At 40.4% G+C, this 22,074-nt stretch overlaps 1 pseudogene; it reads left to right on the plus strand.

Annotated features, from left to right (window-relative positions):
- Window positions 1–22,074, plus strand: part of LOC112068527 (nuclear factor of activated T-cells, cytoplasmic 1-like) — a 64,702-nt pseudogene that overhangs the window by 24,201 nt on the left and 18,427 nt on the right.

Below are 22,074 nucleotides of genomic sequence, written 5' to 3' on the forward strand. Positions count from 1 at the left end.
TTGTTCAATGAACCATAAACAATTAATGAACATGCACATGTGGAATGGTCGGTCTTATGGCTTGGGGACGCTATTTTCACGTCCGGTTGACATGAAAGTGTGCCCAAAGTAAACTGCCTGCTACTCAGGACCAGAAGCTAAGATATGCATATTATTAGTAGATTTGGATAGAAAACACTCTGAAGTTTATAAAAATGTTTGAATGATGTCTGTGAGTATAAGATAACTCATATGGCAGGTGAAAACCTGAGAAAAATCCAACCAGTAAGTGGAAAATCTGAGGTTTGTAGTTTTTCGAGTGATTGCCTATCCAATATACAGTGTAAATTTGGTCCGATTGCACTTCCTAAGGCTTCCACTAGATGTCAACAGTCTTTAGAACTTTCAGGCTTCTACTGTGAAGGGGGAGCGAATAAGAGCTGTTTGAATCAGGGGTCTGGTAGAATGCCTTGAGTTTAGTCATGCGCGAGCTCCGTTCTTTTTCATTTCTAAAGACAAAGGAATTGTCTGGTTGGAATATCATTGAAGATTTATGATAAAAACATCCTAAAGATTGATTCTATACATCGTTTGACATGTTTCTACGAACTGTAATATAACTTTTTTGACTTTTCGTCTGGACTTAGTGCTCGCGCCTTGTGCATTTGGATTACTGGACTAAATGCACGAACAAAAAGGAGGTATTTGGACATAAATGATGGACTTTATCGAACAAAACAAACATTTATTGTGGAATTGGGATTCCTGGGTGTGCATTCCGATGAAGATCATCAAAGGTAAGTGAATATTTATAATGCTATTTCTGACTTTTGTTGACTCCACAACATGGCGGGTATCTGGCAAATCTGGTGCAGTCTATGAGGAGGAGATGCACTGCAGTACTTAATGCAGCTGGTGGCCACACCTGATACTGACTTATTTTTTATTTTGAATCCCCCCTTTGTTCATGGACACATTATTCAATTTCTGTTAGTCACATGTCTGTGGAACTTGTTCAGTTTATGTCTCAGTTGTTGAATCTTGTTATGTTCATACAAATATTTTCACATGTTAAGTTTGCTGAAAATAAACGCATTTGACAGTGAGAGGACGTTTCTTTTTTTTGCTGTGTTTAGAAGACAGACGATGTGCTGTGCTGAGATGGAGATGTAGAATTCAAAACTGTGTTCTATTGAGTTGTGAACTTCACTTTAGCAAATACAGTGTCCCCCCATCAGCCATTGATTGATTCAGTTTGAATAGATGGCTTCCCTCAATTTCTGCCCTTCCCTGAGACAGTACGCTTGCATGCAATACCCACAATCCACGTGTTCTGGGGGTAGCGGTGGGAGGAAGAACTTACAGTCATCAGACCAAGGACAAGGGCTCCCTTTCACCATTCCACATGGGCCTGGATAGCGCATGTGTGTATATTTACAGTACGTTATGAGGGCTTTGGGTATACGCCACCCCGCTGTTTGGCTTTGGACACTAGAGTTTTACTCCACCCCACCCCAATTAAAGAGCACAAGGAGCTGTTTGATTCCCTTTATAAACTCTGCATAACAAATATCTGTATTGTATACTACTTTATTCTGACCCAACTCTGGCTGCCGTAACAGTGTAGTACACCACCAGTGCTGTGTCTATTGGCTACCCTGTGTTATGTCTGCCTTATGAAAGGTAATTACTCCTGTAGACCACAACTAGAGAGAGGGTTGTCGACTGGTCATCTAACTTTGGCAATGTTGGAATCAAGCCAAGAAAAAGGGTTGGGGGAGTTGTGAGAGGTTCTGGGTTTGTTGAGGAGAGGGACTGGTCTGGTCTGGTTGGCACTGTTGCCAAGGGTTTTGATGGTGAGAGGAATTGTGCAGATGTTGTTAAGGCCCAATGGAATGGAACATTCTGTGGTCATCAGTTCCTCAGTACACTCTGCACAACACCTCTCGCCATCAAAGTAAAGGTACATGTGATGCTCTGTAGAAACATTTCCTGGCAAATGGGCAACAACAAATTGCTCAATTTAATGTTTTGTCTCTGCATGAACGTGTGGCCAGTGAAAAAAAATTGAGAGAGTGAGTGAAAGAGAGAGCAAGTAAAAAAAAAAAACGGGGAGGGGGAGATTGAAATTGTTTTTTTTTAAATCTCTGGTGGCGGGTTGACGTAGCCTTCTAAGGTTTCCCTTTTGGAGTCGTTCCCAGAGAGAGATAGAGTGAGAGAGTGGAGATGGAGCCGGAGAGGTTCCCTCCTGCCTCTGGTCTCCAGATATAATGGGAGGCATTGGGCATCAGTGTCAGCTTCAGTCTCTTCCTCTGCCACATCACAGCCCTAGCAGACCCAGACCAAGGGTGCCTTGTCTGCAATGGGCTGTCTTCTTCCCAGCCTGTGTTTGTGTCTACCTCTCAGTCTCAGTCTCAATTCATAAGACCAGACAGCCTTCAAGATAACCTGTCGTAATATAGACCTAATCAAGAGTGCTTCTATATGTGATGTTAAAGAAAGCTGCAATCCTTAATGATGAAACTGCCACGTCCGTTTGCAATATTACAACAACAACAAAAGTTACAGCAAGCATCGAACACATTGCACATGCAATAGAAGAGCACAATATGTTCAGTGGTTATTCCACTGAAAGTTTTGCGATTATAAACCTAAATAGAACCTGATAATTGTGCACGACTTCAGTATTACTTACTAAAACTGTTGTTACACTAAAGTTTATATTATTTTATTTTGTTAGAATTATTTTGCTCTTACTGTAGAGCTGTAGCCCACTCCCGACCGGTCATGTTGTACGGCACCTGAGTGGTGCAACGGTCTAAGACACAGCATAGCAGGTGCAAACCGTGTTGCTACAGATGCAGATGCTGGTTCAATACCCGTGCCGGCCTCGACTGGGAGACCCATGAGATGACTGTAGGTTTTTGGTTTCTCTCCCTCTAAAAACAGAAATAAATTATTCTAAATAACAAACCGGCTTTGTTTATAAATTAGTAACAATGTCTCACCCCATGTTCAAGAATGACCTTTTTCTCACTCATTTTACGTTATTTGAAAATGAAATAATCTCAAAAATATTGTTATTTTTTAAACAAAGCTTTTTTTATTATTATTGTTATTATTCATTTAGAACTATATAAAAGCCTGTTGGATATTGTCATATTATTAACAGGTCATATTGGTCATGGCTCCCGAGTGGCGCACAATGCAGCTGTATCCACTGAAAGCACACGAGGTTCAAGGCACAAGGGCAGGGGGCACGGGATCTGCCGCAGAGCCTCGCACAGAAGACAGACTTAGCCCATGGGGAAGGAAGGAGAAGGAAGGGGGGTGGACCCCCCCTTGGCGCTGACTAGGGAAACGTTCCCACTGTTCTTAGTGCCAGTCTGCACGTTCAAACTGAAACAATGTAACTGATAATGGCATCTTTATGCTTTCGTTAATAAAATAGTGATAAAAATACTCTTTCAAAATGCCGATGTTTATTTAGTTATGGATCCATAACTAATTACTATGGGAATAAATGTCACTGAATTACAGAAATATCCTCCAATCCTCTATGTAATTATTGTCACATCATATTTTTCGATTTACTGTAGGCCTACCGTAGGCGACATGAGTCTCACTAGTGTTGAATAATGTGCTGTTAAAAGTGGTGTAAGTCTTATTTATTTAAAGAGCAAATTGAAGTTAGAAGCAATAGGATTTGAAGCAATAGCCTACAACTATTTTAGCACTGTTTTGCACTGCTCTGAGACAAGCATAGGGACTGGTCTTGATAAATCAATGAGATTGTTATTTTCACTGAATCTCCGTTTGGGTATTGGTTAGACTACAATTAGGGTGTAGAAATGTTATGCTCTTAGTGTAAACTTTATTTAACTAGGCAAGTCAGTTTAGAACAAATTCTTATTTACAAGGACAGCCTACTCCTTCCTCCCCGTCGGTGAATTGAACCCCGGTCTCCTTCGTGCCCGTACGATACGGGGATACTTTAGCTAAATAGCCCAGTACTGTAGCCTACTCCCGACCGTCATGTTGTACAGCGCCATATTTTCCGTTCCATCCTAACGGAAACCCAGAGGGGTTTTATTTATATTTTTATAGAAACACTATAATATTAATCAAATTAATTAAGCAACATTTCTTAAAATCAATCCCATATACTATGTTCTTACAAAAAAAGGTTTTAATTTCTGTAGTACAGCCACTATTGAAGGCTATCAAATGCTTCTCAAAGATGCCCTCTGGTGGTCAAACTAGCACTAACTAGCATTAATGGTACCAGTGGTTGGCACTTAAATAACTTGCCACAGAATTCTGCGGCACCATGCAAGCAGTGCCGCAGTACGCTGCAGCTTTTAAATGACGAACCACTGTGCTGCAATTTATTTTACCATGCTGCGAGACACTCCTCAACTCAGCAATAAAAACAATAACAATGGTGGTGGGGTGGCGGCCTGTGACGCTGTTTCACAGATGTCAGCTTTAAGAATTGTCAGAATTGTTAGCAAGGCACTTCGTAGAAAGTTTCATTCTCACCAAGGACATTTTTTATGTGATTTAATTTCTATTTCAGGCTTTGTTAACGAGTCATTGGTGTAAGAGAAAATAGTGCAGTGCTTACCCTTTTTCTTATAAACTGTGTGAAAATTACTTTTTGCTGATGTCTCATAGAAGAATAGCAAAATAGGATATTTTTTAGGACCATTGTTTTCAACAGCTGTGATGCCCTATTTTATTGCCTGATGGGTAGCCAGTTTGTTACGACAAGTTGAAAGTTAAAATAAGTGTATTAACAGAATATAAAACAAGTCAAACATTTAATAATACTTTAATGAGCATGACAAAAGGACCGATATTTAAAAATCAGCTATTTGAAAAGACTGACGGTGGCTTAGGGAGGGAGACTATGCCAAGGCTTCACTTTCCAGTTATTCACAGCCCACTGGTTATAGGAACCCCGGATTTTTAACTTCATTAACAAGCACGCGAGTCACAATTGGTCATTCCGTTTGGGATTCCACAAAGGAATGAAGTCAGGGTTTCTCTCATCGACCAAAGACGTCACTCATCCCTTTGGTATGGCCTATGGATCGGGTCTCAGAGTTGCATCAGATCGGCCCCCTCGGCCCGAGTGGGTTAGCCTAGACTGAAACTGAAGATATGAGCTCATCATCAGTCTCAACTGATGTTGGTGATAACCTTGGTTCTGTTGGAGCTGTTTTATAGATCACTGATGTCAGACAGAGCTAATAATCACACTGTTAACAGCATCATGGCTAATGATGTCAACATTGACATGAATAGGGATCTCATTAGTCTAGCTATTTTTGGTGGTTACTCATTTGTGGAAGTCTGAATACTGGTACATTTCTCACAAATTATTTTTCCACATGATCACCCTCACTCTTCTCTACTCTCCCTTCTATAGATGGTCATAACCTATGGGAGACAGAGGCCAAGGTTGACAAGGACTCCTCCAAATCTGTAAGTCTTATAAGCATGACATTCTGCATTTTTTCTAGGTATTTCATAGCAATGTTTGTATTAGTTGGAAGACACTCTGTTGCGTCTCTCTCTCTCTCTCTGGACCGGGTGAGTCACCCAGAGCACTCTGTTCTTCTGGGAGACTGGGTCTGAGACTGGGGGATTAGAGCGTATTTATATGTGAGGTAGTGCACCTGCTCCCCATGTTCTCCCCTGCACATACACACTCAGATGCGCACACACACAGATGCAAGCACACATGTGCGCACACACACACACAGTCCTACACACACAAATGTGCACACATACACAAATGTGCACACACACTCTCACTCTCTCTTTCTGACACACACACTCGTACACACAAACACATACACTACCGTTCAAAAGTTTGTGGTCACTTAGAAATGTCCTTGTTTTTGAAATAAAAGCACATTTTTGGTCCATTTAAATAACATCAAATTGATCAGAAATATGGTGTAGACATTGTTAATGTTGTATATGACTATTGTAGCTGGAAACGGCAGATTTTTAATGGAAGGGATATTTAATCTTTAAATGTGTATGTACGAAACCTGTGCCGGTGGAAAAATATTTTGATGTTGGGTGCATTGGCATGTTTTTGCTGTAATAGCTACTGTAAATCGGACAGTTCAGTTAGACTAACAAGAATTTAAACTTTCAGCCGATATAAGACACTTACAGTTGAAGTCGGAAGTTTACATACACCTTAGCAAAGTACATTTAAACTCAGTTTTTCACAATTCCTGACATTTAATCCGAGTAACAATTCCCTGTCTTAGGTCAGTTAGAATCACCAATTTATTTTAAGAATGTGAAAGGTCAGAATAATAGTAGAGAGAATGATTTATTTCAGCTTTTATTTCTTTCATCACATTCCCAGTGGGTCAGAAGTTTACATACACTCAATTAGTATTTGGCAGCATTGCCTTAAACAATTTAAACTTGGGTCAAATGTTTCAGGTAGCCTTCTACAAGCTTCCCACAATGAGATGGGTGAATTTTGGCCCATTCCTCCTGACAGAGCTGGTATAACTGACTCAGGTTTGTAGGCCTCCTTGCTCGCACACGCTTTTTCAGTTCTGCCCACAAATTTTCTATGGGATTGAGGTCAGGGCTTTGTGATGGCCACTCCAATACCTTGACTTTGTTGTCCTTAAGCCATTTTGCTACAACTTTGGAAGTATGCTTGGGGTCATTGTTCATTTGTAAGACCCATTTGCGACCAAACTTTAACTTTCTGACGGATGTCTTGAGATATTGCTTCAATATATCCACATAATTTTCCTCCCTCATGATGCCATTTATTTTGTGGTGTGCTCCAGTCCCTCCTGCAGCAGAGCAACTCCACAACATGATGCTGCCACCCCCGTGCTTCACGGTTGGGATGGTGTTCTTTGGCTTGCAAGCCTCCCCCTTTTCTCCAAACATAACGATGGTCATTATGTCCAAACAGTTCTATTTTTGTTTCATCAGACCAGAGGACATTTCTCCAAAAAGTACGATCTTTGTCCCCATGTGCAGTTGCAAACCGTAGTCTGGCTTTTTTTATGGCGGTTTTGGAGCAGTGGCGTCTTCCTTGCTAAGCGGCCTTTCAGGTTATGTCGATATAGGACTTGTTTTACTGTGGATATAAAAAAGACTCTGTTCATTGACTGAACTGTACCTGTTTCCTCCAGCATCTTCACAAGGTCCTTTGCTGTTGTTCTGGGATTGATTGGCACTTTTTGCACCAAATTACGTTCATCTCTAGGAGACAGACGTCTCCTTCCTGAGCGGTATGACAGCTGCGTGGTCCCATGGTGTTTATACTTGCGTACTATTGTTTGTACAGATGAACGTGGCACCTTCAGGCGTTTGGAAATTGCTCCCAAGGATGAACCAGACTTGTGGAGGTCTACAATTTGTTTTCTGAGGTCTTGGCTAATATTTTTTTGATTTTCCCATGATGTCAAGCACAGAGGCACTGAGTTTGAAGGTAGGCCTTCAAATACATCCACAGATACACCTCCAATTGACTCAAATGATGTCAATTAGTCTATCAGAAGCTTCTAAAGCCGTGACATCATTTTCTGGAATTTTCCAAGCTGTTTAAAGGCACAGTCAACTTAGTGTATGTAAATGTCTGACCCACTGGAATTGTGATACAGTGACATAATCTGTCTGTAAACAATTGTTGGAAAAATTACTTGTGTCAAGCACAAAGTAATGTCCTAACCGACTTGCCAAAACTATAGTTTGTTAACAAGAAATTTGTGGAGTGGTTGAAAAACGAGTTTTAATGACTCCTACCTAAGTGTATGTAAACTGTATGTGTACCTAAATGTTTACAATCTAATATAAATATTAGAATTTATTTGAATTATGCGCTCTCCAGTTTCACCGGAAGTTGTCCCGCTAGCGGGACCCCGATGTACTGTAGATATCGCATAAAAAATCTGCCCTTTCCAGCTACAGTAGTCATTTACAACATTAACAATGTCTACACTGTATTTCTGATCAATTTGATGTTATTTTAATGGACGAAAAATTAGCTTTTCTATCAAAAACAAGAACATTTCTAAGTGACCCCAAACATTTGAATGTTAGTGTACATTTCAAAACACAGTGATAATTTTACCGTATATTCAAAATATTGGGTAGAAAAATGTACCATTTATGCTACATTATCTGCACATGTACCCTAAAAGGAACTGACCAATACCATCTGAAGGTACCTTGTGTGTACCTTTGACCTTTATGTACCCTAGGGAACAACACTGTACCCTAATTTTGAGATTTTGTGGATATACTATATGTTCTTGGTAATAAAGATTACCTGGTGGCACTGCTGAAACATTCATGCACATCCACCCAAAAGCTTGCAAGTTTAAATCTCCAAAGCATTTATTTACCTTTATTTAATCAAGGAATTACCATTGAGACCAGTGTCTCTTTTACAAGGGAGCCCTGCATATACAATTTCATAAAATACTTAAAAAAGACAATATAAAATGTATCAAATACAGCACAACACATATTGCACAGACAAACATAAATATACACAAAACACAGTCAACTAAAACAAACACATTCTTCATTATAAAAAAGACTCTGTTCATTGACTGAACTGTCCTAGGGTCACACCCATCTATTCTAAATGTATTGTGGAGGTCATCCCAAACATGTGGAGTATGAAAACTAAAAGCTGAATATCCTGTAGCCAGCCAGTTCAGCACTTGTTTACATAATAGTATCATCCACATATACAGTGGGGGGAACAAGTATTTGATATACTGCCGATTTTGCAGGTTTTCCTACTTACAAAGCATGTAGAGGTCTGTAATTTTTATCATAGGTACACTTCAACTGTGAGAGACGGAATCTAAAACAAAAATCCAGAAAATCACATTGTATGATTTTAAGTAATTAATTTGCATTTTATTGCATGACATAAGTATTTGATACATCAGAAAAGCAGAACTTAATATTTGGTAAGAAACCTTGTGTGCAATTACAGAGATCATACGTTTCCTGTAGTTCTTGACCGGGTTTGCACATACTGCAGCAGGGATTTGGCCCACTCCTCCATACAGACCTTCCCCAGATCCTTCAGGTTTTGGGCTGTCGCTGGGCAATACGGACTTTCAGCTCCCTCCAAAGATTTTCTATTGGGTTCAGGTCTGGAGACTGGCTAGGCCACTCCAGGATTTGAGATGCTTCTTACGGAGCCACCCTTAGTTGCCCTGGCTGTGTGTTTCGGGTCGTTGTCATGCTGGAAGACCCAGCACGCACCATCTTCAATGCTCTTACTGAGGGAAGGAGGTTGTTGGCCAAGATTCTCGCGATACATGGCCCCATCCACTCCCCTCAATACGGTGCAGTCGTCCTGTCCCTTTGCAGAAAAGCATCCCAAAGAATGATGTTTCACCTCCATGCTTTCACGGTTGGGATGGTGTTCTTGGGGTTTACTCATCCTTCTTCTTCCTCCAAACACGGCGAGTGGAGTTTAGACCAAAAAGCTAATTTTTTGTCTCATCAGACCACATGACCTTCTCCCATTCCTCCTCTGGATCATCCAGATGGTCACTGGCAAACTTCAGACGGGCCTGGACATGCGTGCGCTGCAGGATTTTAATCCATGACGGCGTAGTGGTTACTAATGGTTTTCTTTGAGACTGTGGTCCAGCTCTCTTCAGGTCATTGACCAGGTCCTGCCGTGTAGTTCTGGGCTGATCCCTCACCTTCCTCATGATCATTGATGCCCCACGAGGAGGAATCTTGCATGGAGCCCCAGACCGAGGGTGATTGACCGTCATCTTGAACTTCTTCCATTTTCTAATAATTGCGCCAACAGTTGATGCCTTCTCACCAAGCTGCTAGCCTATTGTCCTGTAGCCCATCCCAGCCTTGTGCAGGTCTACAATTTTATTTCTGATGCCCTTACACAGCTCTCTGGTCTTGGCCATTGTGGAGAGGTTGGAGTCTGTTTGATTGAGTGTGTGGACAGGTGTCTTTTATACAGGTAACGAGTTCAAACAGGTGCAGTTAATACAYGTAATGAGTGGAGAACAGGAGGGCTTTTTAAAGAAAAACTAACAGGTCTGTGAGAGCCGGAATTCTTACTGGTTGGTAGGTGATCAAATTCTTATGTCATGCAATAAAATGCTAATTAATTACTTAAAAATCATACAATGTGATTTTCTGGATTTTTGTTTTAGTATCCGTCTCTCACAGTTGAAGTGTACCTATGATAAAAATTACAGACCTCTACATGCTTTGTAAGTAGGAAAACCTGCAAAATCGGCAGTGTATTAAATACTTGTTCTCCCCACTGTATGTTAAATATTTTTTTTCAACAGATTGACCAATAGCATGTACATAAATATTGAAAAAAAAACAGGTGTTAGTATAGACACCTGCGGAACATCTTTATGTATTTCAACAAATTCAGACTTAACCCCATCAATCACGATGGCCTGAGTTCTGTCACTAAGATAATCATGAACTATCAAAATAAAGAAAGTCGCACACTCATATATATAAACTCCCAGAAAATTAATGGGTATTTACCAACGTTTCGGCATCACTGTGCCTTCCTCAGGGTCAATGATGCCGAAACGTTGGTAAATACCCATTAAATTGCTGGGAGTTTATATATGGAGTGTGCGACTTTCTTTATTTTGATAGTTTATTCGCCATTAGTCAGCACCTCCACACACATTTTTCCGGGTGTGCTCCAGCTCATGTTTTTTAATCTACTAAGATAATCATGAAAACAAGAGCAGATGTAAGAGCCCAGGCCAATCGAGGACAAATAGTTCAATAAAATATCATGATCAACAGTTTCAAACGCTTTTGACAGGTCTACAAACAAGGCACCACAATTAATTTTATCATCTAAAGCATTGAAAATATCATTAACAACCAATATGGTTGCTGTGATAATGCTGTGCCCTGGCCTAAGCCCAGATTGATTGATATAAAAAATGAAGATAATAAAAAAGCAAAGTTGCTTATTTATCAAAGTTTTGAGAATCTTGGCTAGACATGGAAGCCTGGAGATGGAACGATGTGTTTTGAAGGGGGCATGATTATCTACAATAGTATTGAAGACATTACAAAAAAATCTTAAAGCTAAATCACATTCAGGGATAGCAGAGATATAATCAATATAAAGGTCATGTAAAAAAGCTTGTTCACTAAAGTTCCTCTTAGTGATGACATGAGGCTTAGATTTATGCATTTTCACATCGCTGACACAGACAACTGGGCAGTACAATTCAGTTGGAAAAAACCCACAAGCAACGTATTTGTCAACATAAGATCAGTCAGGGTAGATTTCGATGGATATTTAGGATTCAGCCGTGTTGGCTCAGCTCAGACAGGTTTAGTTTAGAGCAAATATCATTAATATATATATCAATATCAATATCATCATGCCGGATAGGGCCTAAAAATAGATTTTCGGCCATGTTCACTGGCTTCCTCCAATCAATATTAAAATTGCCCATAATAAATAGTTCAGATTTACCAGACTTAGATAGCAATTCAGATAAATTGTTACTCACACATGAGGGAGCAGAAGGAGAGCGATACACTCCTACTAGTCTCAGCTGGTTATTATGACTAAGGTCCACATTAAAACTTCTTATGGCTGCATCCCGCTACCGGGATCGATATGACAGCAGCCAGATAAAGTGCAGGGCGCCAAATTCAAAAAACAGAAATCTTATAATTAAGATTCTTCAAACATACATGTGTCTTATATCATTTTAAAGGTATTCTTGTTGTTAATCCCACCAAAGTGTCCGATTTCAAACATGCTTTTCAGCGAAAGCACTACAAACGATTATGTTAGGTCACCATCAAACCACAGTAAGCACAGCCATTTTTCCAGCGAAAGATAGCAGTCAGAAAAAGCAGAAAGAGATTAAATGAATCACTAACCTTTGATTATCTTCATCAGATGACACTCATAGGACTTCATGTTACACAATACATGCATGTTTTGTTTGATAAAGTTCATATTTATAACAAAAAATCTGAGTTTACATTGGCGCGTTAGATTCACTAGTTCCAAAAACATCCAGTGATAGTGCATAGCCACATTGTTTCAACAGAAATACTCATCATAAATGTAGATGATAATACAAGTTATACACATGGAATTATAGATATACCTCTCCTTAATGCAACCGCTGTGTCAGATTTCCCAAAAGCTTTACAGAAAAAGCAAATCATGCAATAATCTGAGACGGAGCTCAGAACAATAGCCAAATTAGCTGCCATGTTGGACTCAACAGAAACCAGAAAATACATGATAAATGTTTCCTTACSTTTGATGAACTTCATCAGAATGCAGTCCTAGGAATCCCAGGTCCACAATAAATGCTTGATTTGTTCGATAATGTCCGTTATTTATGTCAAATTAGCTACTTTGGTTCACGCCTTCGGTAAACAATTCCAAAGTCAGAAAGCACCTCCACTATAACATGACGAAATGTCCAAAAGTTCCGTAACAGTCAGTAGAAACATGTCAAACGATGTACTGAATCAATCTTTAGAATGTTGTTAACATACATCTTGAATAACGTTCCAACCGGAAAATTAAATTGACTTCAGAAGAGCGATGGAACGGACGTCCTACTCATGTGAAGGCGCATGGTGAATGCGTGATCAGCTCGTGGAAGTGATTACTCATTCCTGTCTCCTTCGGCCCCCCTTCACATTAGAGTCATCAGACAAAGTTCTGTTGACTGTTGACATATAGTGGAAGCTGTAGGAAGTGAAAACTCATCTATATCTCGCTGTCATTTCAATTGAGAGCATGGTTGAAAATCTGACACCTCAGAAACATTTCAAACAGGAAGTGGAACTTCTCAGGTTTTTGCCTGCCATATGAGTTCTGTTATACTCACAGACATAATTCAAACAGTTTTAGAAACTTCAGAGTGTTTTCTATCCAATATGAATAATAATATGCATATATTAGCAACTGGGGCTAAGGAGCAGGCCGTTTAATATGGGCACCTCTGTGCACCTTTCATCCAAGCTACTCAATACTGCCCCTGTAGCCATAAGAAGTTAAGAACGCTTTACATCAAGTGTCCCTGAGCACTGCAATTTTTTATGTTGGTGTTGGTGTTGTCAGATATTCTGACAATTATTGACTTGATTCTGGGCAACTTTTAGCAGTGTATAAATGTATTTTTACCATTAAATCTGTGGCCAATCTCTGTCATGCCCACAGACCTGGTGGCGTAGGATGACATTCAGGACAGTAACAACCAAGAGGTTGTGAATTCAAATCCTAAATGAGGTATAGTTTCAAGTAACCAGCATTCAGCAGCATACTGCCTTTTACAGAAATAACACCTGAATTCAGCTTTACAAATTCAGTAATGTGTTGTTGTTTTCCATACTTTCACTGCAACCAATAGCCTGTAGTATACCCTAAAAATACAGGAATGTTTTAACAGTGTAGCATTTTATTGTATAAAAGGAAAACACAGAGGAGAGGGAAAGCACAGGATGGTTCTTCACAACCATCAAAGCAGTAAAGAACCTTTACTGAAATGCAAATAAAAAATTGTTACAAATATCACCCTCACCCCTGACCCTCACCCCTCAAGAACCTTTTATTTTTGTGCATTTTTTTGTATGCTGAGTGTATGCTTGTCCAGCATGGTCTGGTCAAACTGGTCTGCAAAACCACGCCCATTATTATTGTATTTCTCAGCATGCTCTATTGAAGTTTGATTTTTAGAATTGTTTGTGTCCATATCTATGTTTTGGCATGCACATTAATTGATTCATTAATCAATTAATATATCTTATGCTAGAAACAGATAGATAACATACATTTTTCTAAACTAATCCAATCTGTTAGTTGCATCCGTTACTGAAATGTTTTTTCCAGTTTAGATGGTTTAGCTAGTCTCATTAATTTATCTGTCTAACCCTGGCAATCATTCTGATTGCGACTTGCCAGTGGTTTCTTTGAACGCGCTAGAGGAATTTGAGCGCAGTTGTTCTCGTCGGGAGAAAGATGGTGGAAGAGGATGATGAAGTAGATTCTGAATCTAATGGTGGTAGAATCAAGGTGAATTAGAATATTGTCCAAAAGAATGGAAAACGGAGAAAAGTAGTGTACAATATCCCTTCGTATCTTGTAGGAGTATTTTTTTTTTATGAGGAGCAGCTGATCGGATTACCAATCCTGAAGAATCCATTTGAGCTATCCAAACTGGTGGAGAGAGTGCTGGGTAAAGTGAAGGCTGTGAGGATCACGAGAGGCGGGCTTGTTTAGATATTTTGTGCTTCTGCGGATCCGAAGGAACGTGTGTTGCGTCTCACTCGATTCGATACGTTTGAAGTGTTGTGTGTGTCTCTTTGAAACAGAGCACCCGTCAAGGGAATTATATCTGGCATCTCGTGGGAAGTTGATGTTGAAGAAATGAAAAATATTCCTGGAGTGATTGATGCAAGTTGGATGAATCGTGTGGTGAATGAAGAAAAAGTGAATGTGGTGAATGAAGAAAAGTCTATCTGTTTTTTTGTTTTTTGATATGGAGTCTCTCCCTACTCAAGTGCAGTTGGGGTATATAAATTACAGATTCAGAGCATTTATCCTAAGACCAATACAGTGTGATCATTGTAAAGTTTTTGATCATGTTTCAAGTGTTTGCAGAAGGGAGAAGCCGAGACATTTTAAAGGTTAAGAAGGTGGACTTTGTGGCCTTTATAGCTATACTGATTGATGGCACTGCCAAGGTGGAGAGAAGGTCCAGGAAGATGGATATCATTGTGGATCGGGTGGAGCGGTTCCTGGGACTGAAAGATTTCTCAGCGGAGGAGTTACATGGAATATTGTCACAAGCCATACCACCCTCTCAGGCCCTGGAGCCTGAGAAGGGAGATATGGAGATTTGAAAGAAGGAAGAAGTGTGAGTTTAGGTTTGGTTTTTTCAATGTACAATTTTTATTTGGGTGGATTAAGTTAGTTTCCCTATCACGTATGGATTTTCTTTTTACCTTGTTTTGTTTTTTCAACCCATCCAGTTGGTGGTGGCAATACACCTTTTGGGGTTGTTGTCCGCCATAAAACCCACAGAAGAAGAATAATCATTCTGATTGTAGATTGACGGTGAATAAATGTTCCAATTGTTGAATATTTCCACTCAGGTTTGATTCAAATAGGAATTAGCCATCACTTTGCAAGCCAGTGTTGTGCTATATGTTAGTTTGTTTTTGCACTATATCTGATTTAGATTTGATGTTATCTTGTGAATTGTATCGGGCAGGGCTCCCTTCTGAAAATGGTGACTCCGTTAAATAAAGAAAAAAATAATAATTATGTGACTTGATGCTGGTTTTGCAGGTGAAGGCTGGTCTCCAGCGAAAACATAATGAAGGCTGGTCACCAGAGAAAACACAGTGAAGTCTTGTCACCAGCCTATGCTGGTTTATGCAGTTTTTTTCAGTAGGGCACACGCTCACTGTTGCTGTTGGGACACATCTGTGTGAATCTCAAATAAACAAGGGTCTTTCTTTACAGGCCAGACTGCTGGATCAGTCCCATTCTAAACACCGACAGACCCTTGGCCAGGTTTAACCTCTGCCTATTGTGCTACAAAGCTACGAAACGGCACATTCAGCACTGAGGAATTTTAAACACGTCACCGCATCAGTCAATGTCCTGCCTTCCCCTAAGGGAAGACTCAGAGGAGAATAAACCATAATTTAGACGTGTTACTTGTGAATAATTGTATGATCAGGCCTATTTTAACTTCTCCATCTCGGCTATGTCACTGTTTAGTCTAGGGTTAGTCATATAGACAATTTTCTTTTGTGACGGGAGTTACTCAAATTAGGTATAAGGTGTGCAATTGAAGATGTCATTGCCGATTAACTCAAAAGTTTTTTGACAAACAGAAAAGTATTGGTTGTAGCGCAATAGCAATCTGGTAGGAATGTGAATGAAAATATTATGAATTAATGTGTATGTTTTTGTTTCTCTCAATAACTACCTCCCTGCTAACGTTCTTATTGTTTCCCACCCTCACTATAAAATAAATGTTGTCCACGGTCCCTAGCTTCCCAGACACAGTTCACGACTGAAAGTATGATAGATTAAAACAGTAAACTCTATTTTGACCCTTTTTCATTAACTAGTCCTCTGATGTATTATCAGGGTGGACCAGGCTAGAGCGGAGTGAAGCCGGAGCATGCTATGCAACAGAAGTGCTTCATCTGGCTTTACTTTAGTTTACGGCTGTACTGATTTAATATAAAGTGTGTCAGGCCTCACCTGAACCTGTCAGGCCCAGCCTTCCTCCAAAGCCTAATGCCAAGAATAAATAACTTCCAGTCTGGCTACTGCTCAGCACCTCCATCAGTCTGCAATAGATTGAGTTAAACTCCAGACATGGGTTCAAATTCTATTCAAATTAATTTCAAATACTTGAGCTGGGCTTGACTGAGCTTTCCTGGTGCAATGGATCCAATAAAATTGTCTCAAAACTGCACCAGCACCAGTCCCACCCATTAGGCACTCCAGGTAGGTTAAAGCAAACACTACAAGTATTTTAATGATTCCAAATAGTATTTGAACCCAGGTCTGTAAAACTCCATGCAGCGTAGCACTGTTGTCTCGTCACAGACTGAGCTGAACCCAATCACACACGTTCAGTTCTGGCCTGCATTCACTTCGTAGACAGCAGGGAGCAGTGCTGGGGGAAATGAAACATCTGGATACTCCTGGATGAATTTATAGTTACTCACCATAAAAACAACCGTGGTTTACTGTCTAAGCTTACCTCACGTACGGGCTGCCACTGTATTCCCCATCTGGACTGGAGTATCACATGCACTCCATGAATGGGATATAAAATGACAGTGCAGAATAAAATGGCTGTTGTGCCAACACAATAAAAGCATGAGTTAAAGACAGACACCTGATGGCAAACCTGTGACACATCTCAGATGTGTCCTTGGTTCGCAAAATACATCTTTTAAAATATCTGATCATTTTTGTGTGTCTGAATGTATGTGTAACTAACAGTCTCTGTGTGCATCTCTGTGCCTGTATATGGGTCTCGGTTGTGTCTCACTATGGATGGCATTGCCTTTGACTTTGCATTGCAGACATCTCTTCGCATTGAAATCCCTCCTTATCGGAACCAGAGGATATCCAGTCCTGTTCAGGTGAACTTCTATGTGTGCAATGGCAAGAGGAAAAGGAGCCAGTACCAGGGATTCACCTATGTGCCTGCCAATGGTAAACTCTCTTTCATTCCCTCTGTCTCCGTCTCTCTCTCTCTGTGTCTCTCTACCATCACCCTATCCCCTACTCCTCTTTTTGTCTATCCTTGTCCTTTCATATCCCAGACCAATAATACAACTTTAAGCACCAATTTTTACATCTGAAGAAAAGAACACAAACATTCTGTATTCCCTCTTTGTCTGGTGGTGTTCAAGGGTGGAACAAAGCGATGGTTTGAGTTATTCCCATTGTAAAAAGGCACCTCAATAAAATCTATTATTTTCCATACCTGTAGCTATAAGAACACATGGAGTGAACTGCACCAGGGTGGAGAAGGGATATGGGAACGCTGTGTTATTTGACTAGCCAACCTGTTGCCAGACCAAATTGAAAAAGCAGCTCCATTGTAAAGAAATAAAAATAAAAAACTTCTAATTGTAGCCGGCTTGGAGCTAGCTAGCATCCAGTGGGTGGTTCAAAGCTCTGATTTAACTGCGGTCCCAGCCCTGTATGTGGGCACTGATGTGGCTCAGTCTCTGTCCCCTCTGAAAGTGCAGCATTGTCCTCAGCCTCTGGTGAGAGTCAGAGAGGGGAGAGAGAGGTGACATTGGGCCTGGTCAGTATCTCTTAAAGGGTTAGACTCAGAGTCTCTTCACGAAACAAGCTGTGTGGTCTGTCACGTTTGAAGGAGCACAGCACTATGTAGTATATTGAGTAAAAACGTTTTTTGTGTGTTTTTGAGAGCGCAGTCATTTATTTCAAGTTGTAGATCTCAGTGAGGTACAGTATGAAGCTTCTGCAGCAGCAACATATTTCATAATGCACATTTGTGACTCGTTTCAGGATACTAGGTGTATGTCTTTTTTTTTTTTTTTTTTATCTAAATGCTTTTGTTGGCAGAAATGTCAATTGGAACATGTGAACTTTCATGTGCCTTAATAACAAACGTGTATTCCATCTGTAAATATGAATGAAATTGTTGAATTATAAGCCTAGTTGGTTTAGCAAAAGAAAAAGACAGCAACCCGATTGGCTGAGATAATGAGTGGGCTGGACATTCCAAGAGATGAGTTCAGATTGGTCTGCCGTGTAGCAGGCTTCTTTCTATTTGAGCTGGTCAGTATGTGTAGCTTTTTTTGAAAGATATCACGTAGTAGAACTGCATAAGTGTTGCTCTCCACTTTCTGGAGGACTGAGTTTATGAAATCAGTGGAATTAGAATATGATAGCTAAGGAGATGGAGAGTCTCCAGATTACATCCAGACTCTTTTCTCTATATATCAATGATGTCGCTCTTGCTGCGGGTGATTCCTTGATCCACCTCTACGCAGACGACACCATTCTGTATACATCTGGCCCTTCTTTGGACACTGTGTTAACAAACCTCCAAACGAGCTTCAAAGCCATACAACACTCCTTCTGTGGCCTCCAACTGCTCTTAAACACTCCAGACATGGGTAAAACTAAATGCACGCTCTTCAACCGTTCGCTGCCCGCACCTACCTGACGAGCATCACTACTCTGGACGGTTCTGACTTGTGGACAACTACAAATACCTAGGTGTCTGGCTAGACTGTAAACTCTCCTTCCAGACTCTCCTTCCAGACTCGCATCTCCAATCCAAAATTAAATCTAGAATCGGCTTCCTATTTCGCAACAAAGCCTCCTTCACTCACGCTGCCAAACATACCCTCGTAAAACTGACTATCCTATCGATCCTCAACTTCGGCGATGTCATTTACAAAATCGCCTCCAACACTCTACTCAGCAAACTGGATGCAGTCTATCACAGTGCCATCCGTTTTGTCACCAAAACCCCATATACCACCCATCACTGCGACCTGTATGCTCTCGTTGGCTGGCCCTCGCTACATATGCGTCGCCAGTCCTACTGGCTCCAGGTCATCTATGAGTCTTTGCTAGGTAAAGCTCTGCCTTATCTCAGCTCACTGGTCACCATAACAACACCCACCTGTAGCATGCGCTCCAGCAGGTATATCTCACTGGTCATCCCCAAAGGCAACATATCTTTGGCCGCCTTTCCTTCCAGTTCTCTGCTGCCAATGACTGGAACGAATTGCAAAAATCGCTGAAGTTGGAGACATATCTCCCTCACTAACCTTAAGCATCAGCTATCTGAGCAGCTTACCAATCGCTGCAGCTGTACACAGCCCATCTGTAAATATCCCATCCAACTACCTGCCTCATTCCCATATTGTTTTTATTTACTTGTTTGCACACCAGTATTTCTACTTGCACATCCTCATCTGCACATCTATCACTCCAGTGTTAATTTGCTAAATTGAAATTTCTTCGGTACTATTGGCCTATTTATTGCCTTACCTCCTTTCTCCATTTGCACACACTGTGTATAGATTTTTCTATTGTGTTATTGACTGTACTTTTGTTTATCCCATGTGTAACTCTGTGGTGTTGTTTTTGTCGCACTGCTTTGCTTTATCTTGGACAGGTCGCAGTTGTAAATGAGAACTTCTTCTCAACTGGCCTACCTGGTTAAATAAACATGAAATTAAAGAAAATAAAAAACATCTTTAAACTAATGGCAACCATGGCATCCGTAACAGAGAGGGAGTAGCGTCCATCCATTCAGTATTTAGCTAGCTAGCTAGCTACTTCTCTTAAAAATAGAATAGAATGTTCATGATGTCACTGGGACAACTGTTGATAGCCAGAGTAAACTTACCAGCTACGTCTATCTACTCTGATTTCAAAGCACTCTTGTCTGAATGTGCAAGAGCACAGAATAACTGACACATTTATGAATGTCCAACGTCCGTTGAATATAGCCGGTGTGAATAAACGTTGGAAAAAAGCATAATTAAATTGTTGCCAGCAGCACAGTTGCAGTCACCAATGCTCTGGATAACATAAAAACAGCATAACCAGCTCTGCTAGTGCGAGTAAAATGGTCAGAGTGAGCTGTTCTCTCATTTGTGTCTGGAAGTAGCTAGCAAGCTAGCCAACATTAGCCAGTTAGCTTGGGTGATTGACTGCTGTTGTTAGGACAGAATGCTCAGATTAACCCTACTCCTCAGCCAAGGCGTCCAGTGTGCTCCGACAGCGAAATGCTCTGAATTTACAAACGGACAATATGACAATGCTGTGATACGAATGCCCAGAGCACACTCTGACACTTCAGATTAAATTTACGAACACACCCGTAGTCTGTGGTGATTTTAGCATGTAAATCTCGCTGCGGCAAATATTTTTAAATGTGGGATGCATACCAGCAAAGTCACTACACAACACTAAACAATACATTGATTGCACTATACCACTGCTACACCTGGCTATCAGCAGAGCCTTGTCTGGCAGCGAAACTGTTCATTCAGTCTTGTTTACTGCCTTTTCAAAAAACATAGCTAATATGGCTGACTTGCTTAAACAAATGTGGTTTCTACTGACATTTGAGATGTACAAACTTTGGCATAATAGGATGACAAGCGGATAAGTGGAAATTCGTAATTTCGATTTAAGACGTTAATGAGCGAGCTAGGACAGACGTAGTCATTAACTATTTATTCGGCACTTTTGAATTGTACAGAGACAGAATTCAGAACATGGGCCATTCTTACAGTGTTCTACCTGTACACCAAGTCAGAACCGCAGGATAAATAAAGGGGACATATAAGCAGACGATGAAAGCTCTTACAATACAAAATTATTACATTTCTCAAAAACATGTGCACCACCAAATCAGAACAGTAGGCGAAATTAAGAGGTGAAAATAGACCAAATTATTAGGGTCAGCTACTATCAGCTTACTACACAACATACACTTATTATTACTTTCTTAGCTACAGTATACATATCTCCCTGGCATATTACATCATTTATGCAGCAGCATACAATAAATTCTTGAACTTACCTTGTTGTGCTTTGCTCACTTAAAGGTGGCGCGGCGGTCCTTCGTGGGCAAACTTTGTCATCAAAGTCTGGCATTCTCTGGATTTATGGTGCTTTCAAGACAACTGAAAAAAGGTTGAATCATGATGATGTCAGTGATCTTCAGGTCGTATCTCTAGAAAGAGGCAAGAGTTCCCAGTTGTCTTGAACTCACTAAAGTCAGATTTTGTAGTTCCGAGTTAACAGTTGTTTTGAGCGCGGCACAAATCATGCTCATTGACAGCATGGCCAATGTTGAATGCTAATAATTTTAAACTAGGAAAAGAGACCCTTAATCTTAGACTTGTGACCACACAGCCTCTCCACTGAATAGCATGTTAATAATTGCTTTGCAAAGCTTGCAGTTCGCCACTGAGTCCTTCCAAATCAGTCATTGTTGAATTTGCGATTTCCAACTTGTTGTGTAATGTTTTTGTATGAGCACCAATACGTTTTATCTATAATTTCTCTTCATTATGTCTCTTCATATGACAAGGATTAACAAGGATTTGCCAGTAGATTGTCAACTTGATTCATAATGACGACTGCTAGCTGAGATTTAGAAAGTATGAGCTACCGTAGATATAACGGTAGCTACTGTGATTTGACGTAATTTATCTGTGACCAATGACCTTGAGCCTTCTTGGATGGGCACGTCTATTGTATATCTATGGCAGCACCCAAGGGGTTTGAATTTTCAAGCTCTACCCTTAAACTTTGCGGTGATGTAGTGTCCCCATGAGTGACAGAACACTGAGCCAATCACACTGAGCCAATGCTATGTATTTTCTGCTGACTTGCCCTACCACCACAGAAAGCACTGAGGTAGGTTGAAACACCTGTATTTTGGAACTGCCTTACTCAAAAAACAAAAGAGACGATGTTTGTATGCGGCTTTATTAACTCAGTGATATATATATATATATATATAT

Source organism: Salvelinus sp. IW2-2015, unplaced genomic scaffold, assembly GCF_002910315.2.
Source record: "Salvelinus sp. IW2-2015 unplaced genomic scaffold, ASM291031v2 Un_scaffold560, whole genome shotgun sequence".
In the NCBI taxonomy this organism is placed as follows: Eukaryota; Metazoa; Chordata; class Actinopteri; order Salmoniformes; family Salmonidae; genus Salvelinus; species Salvelinus sp. IW2-2015.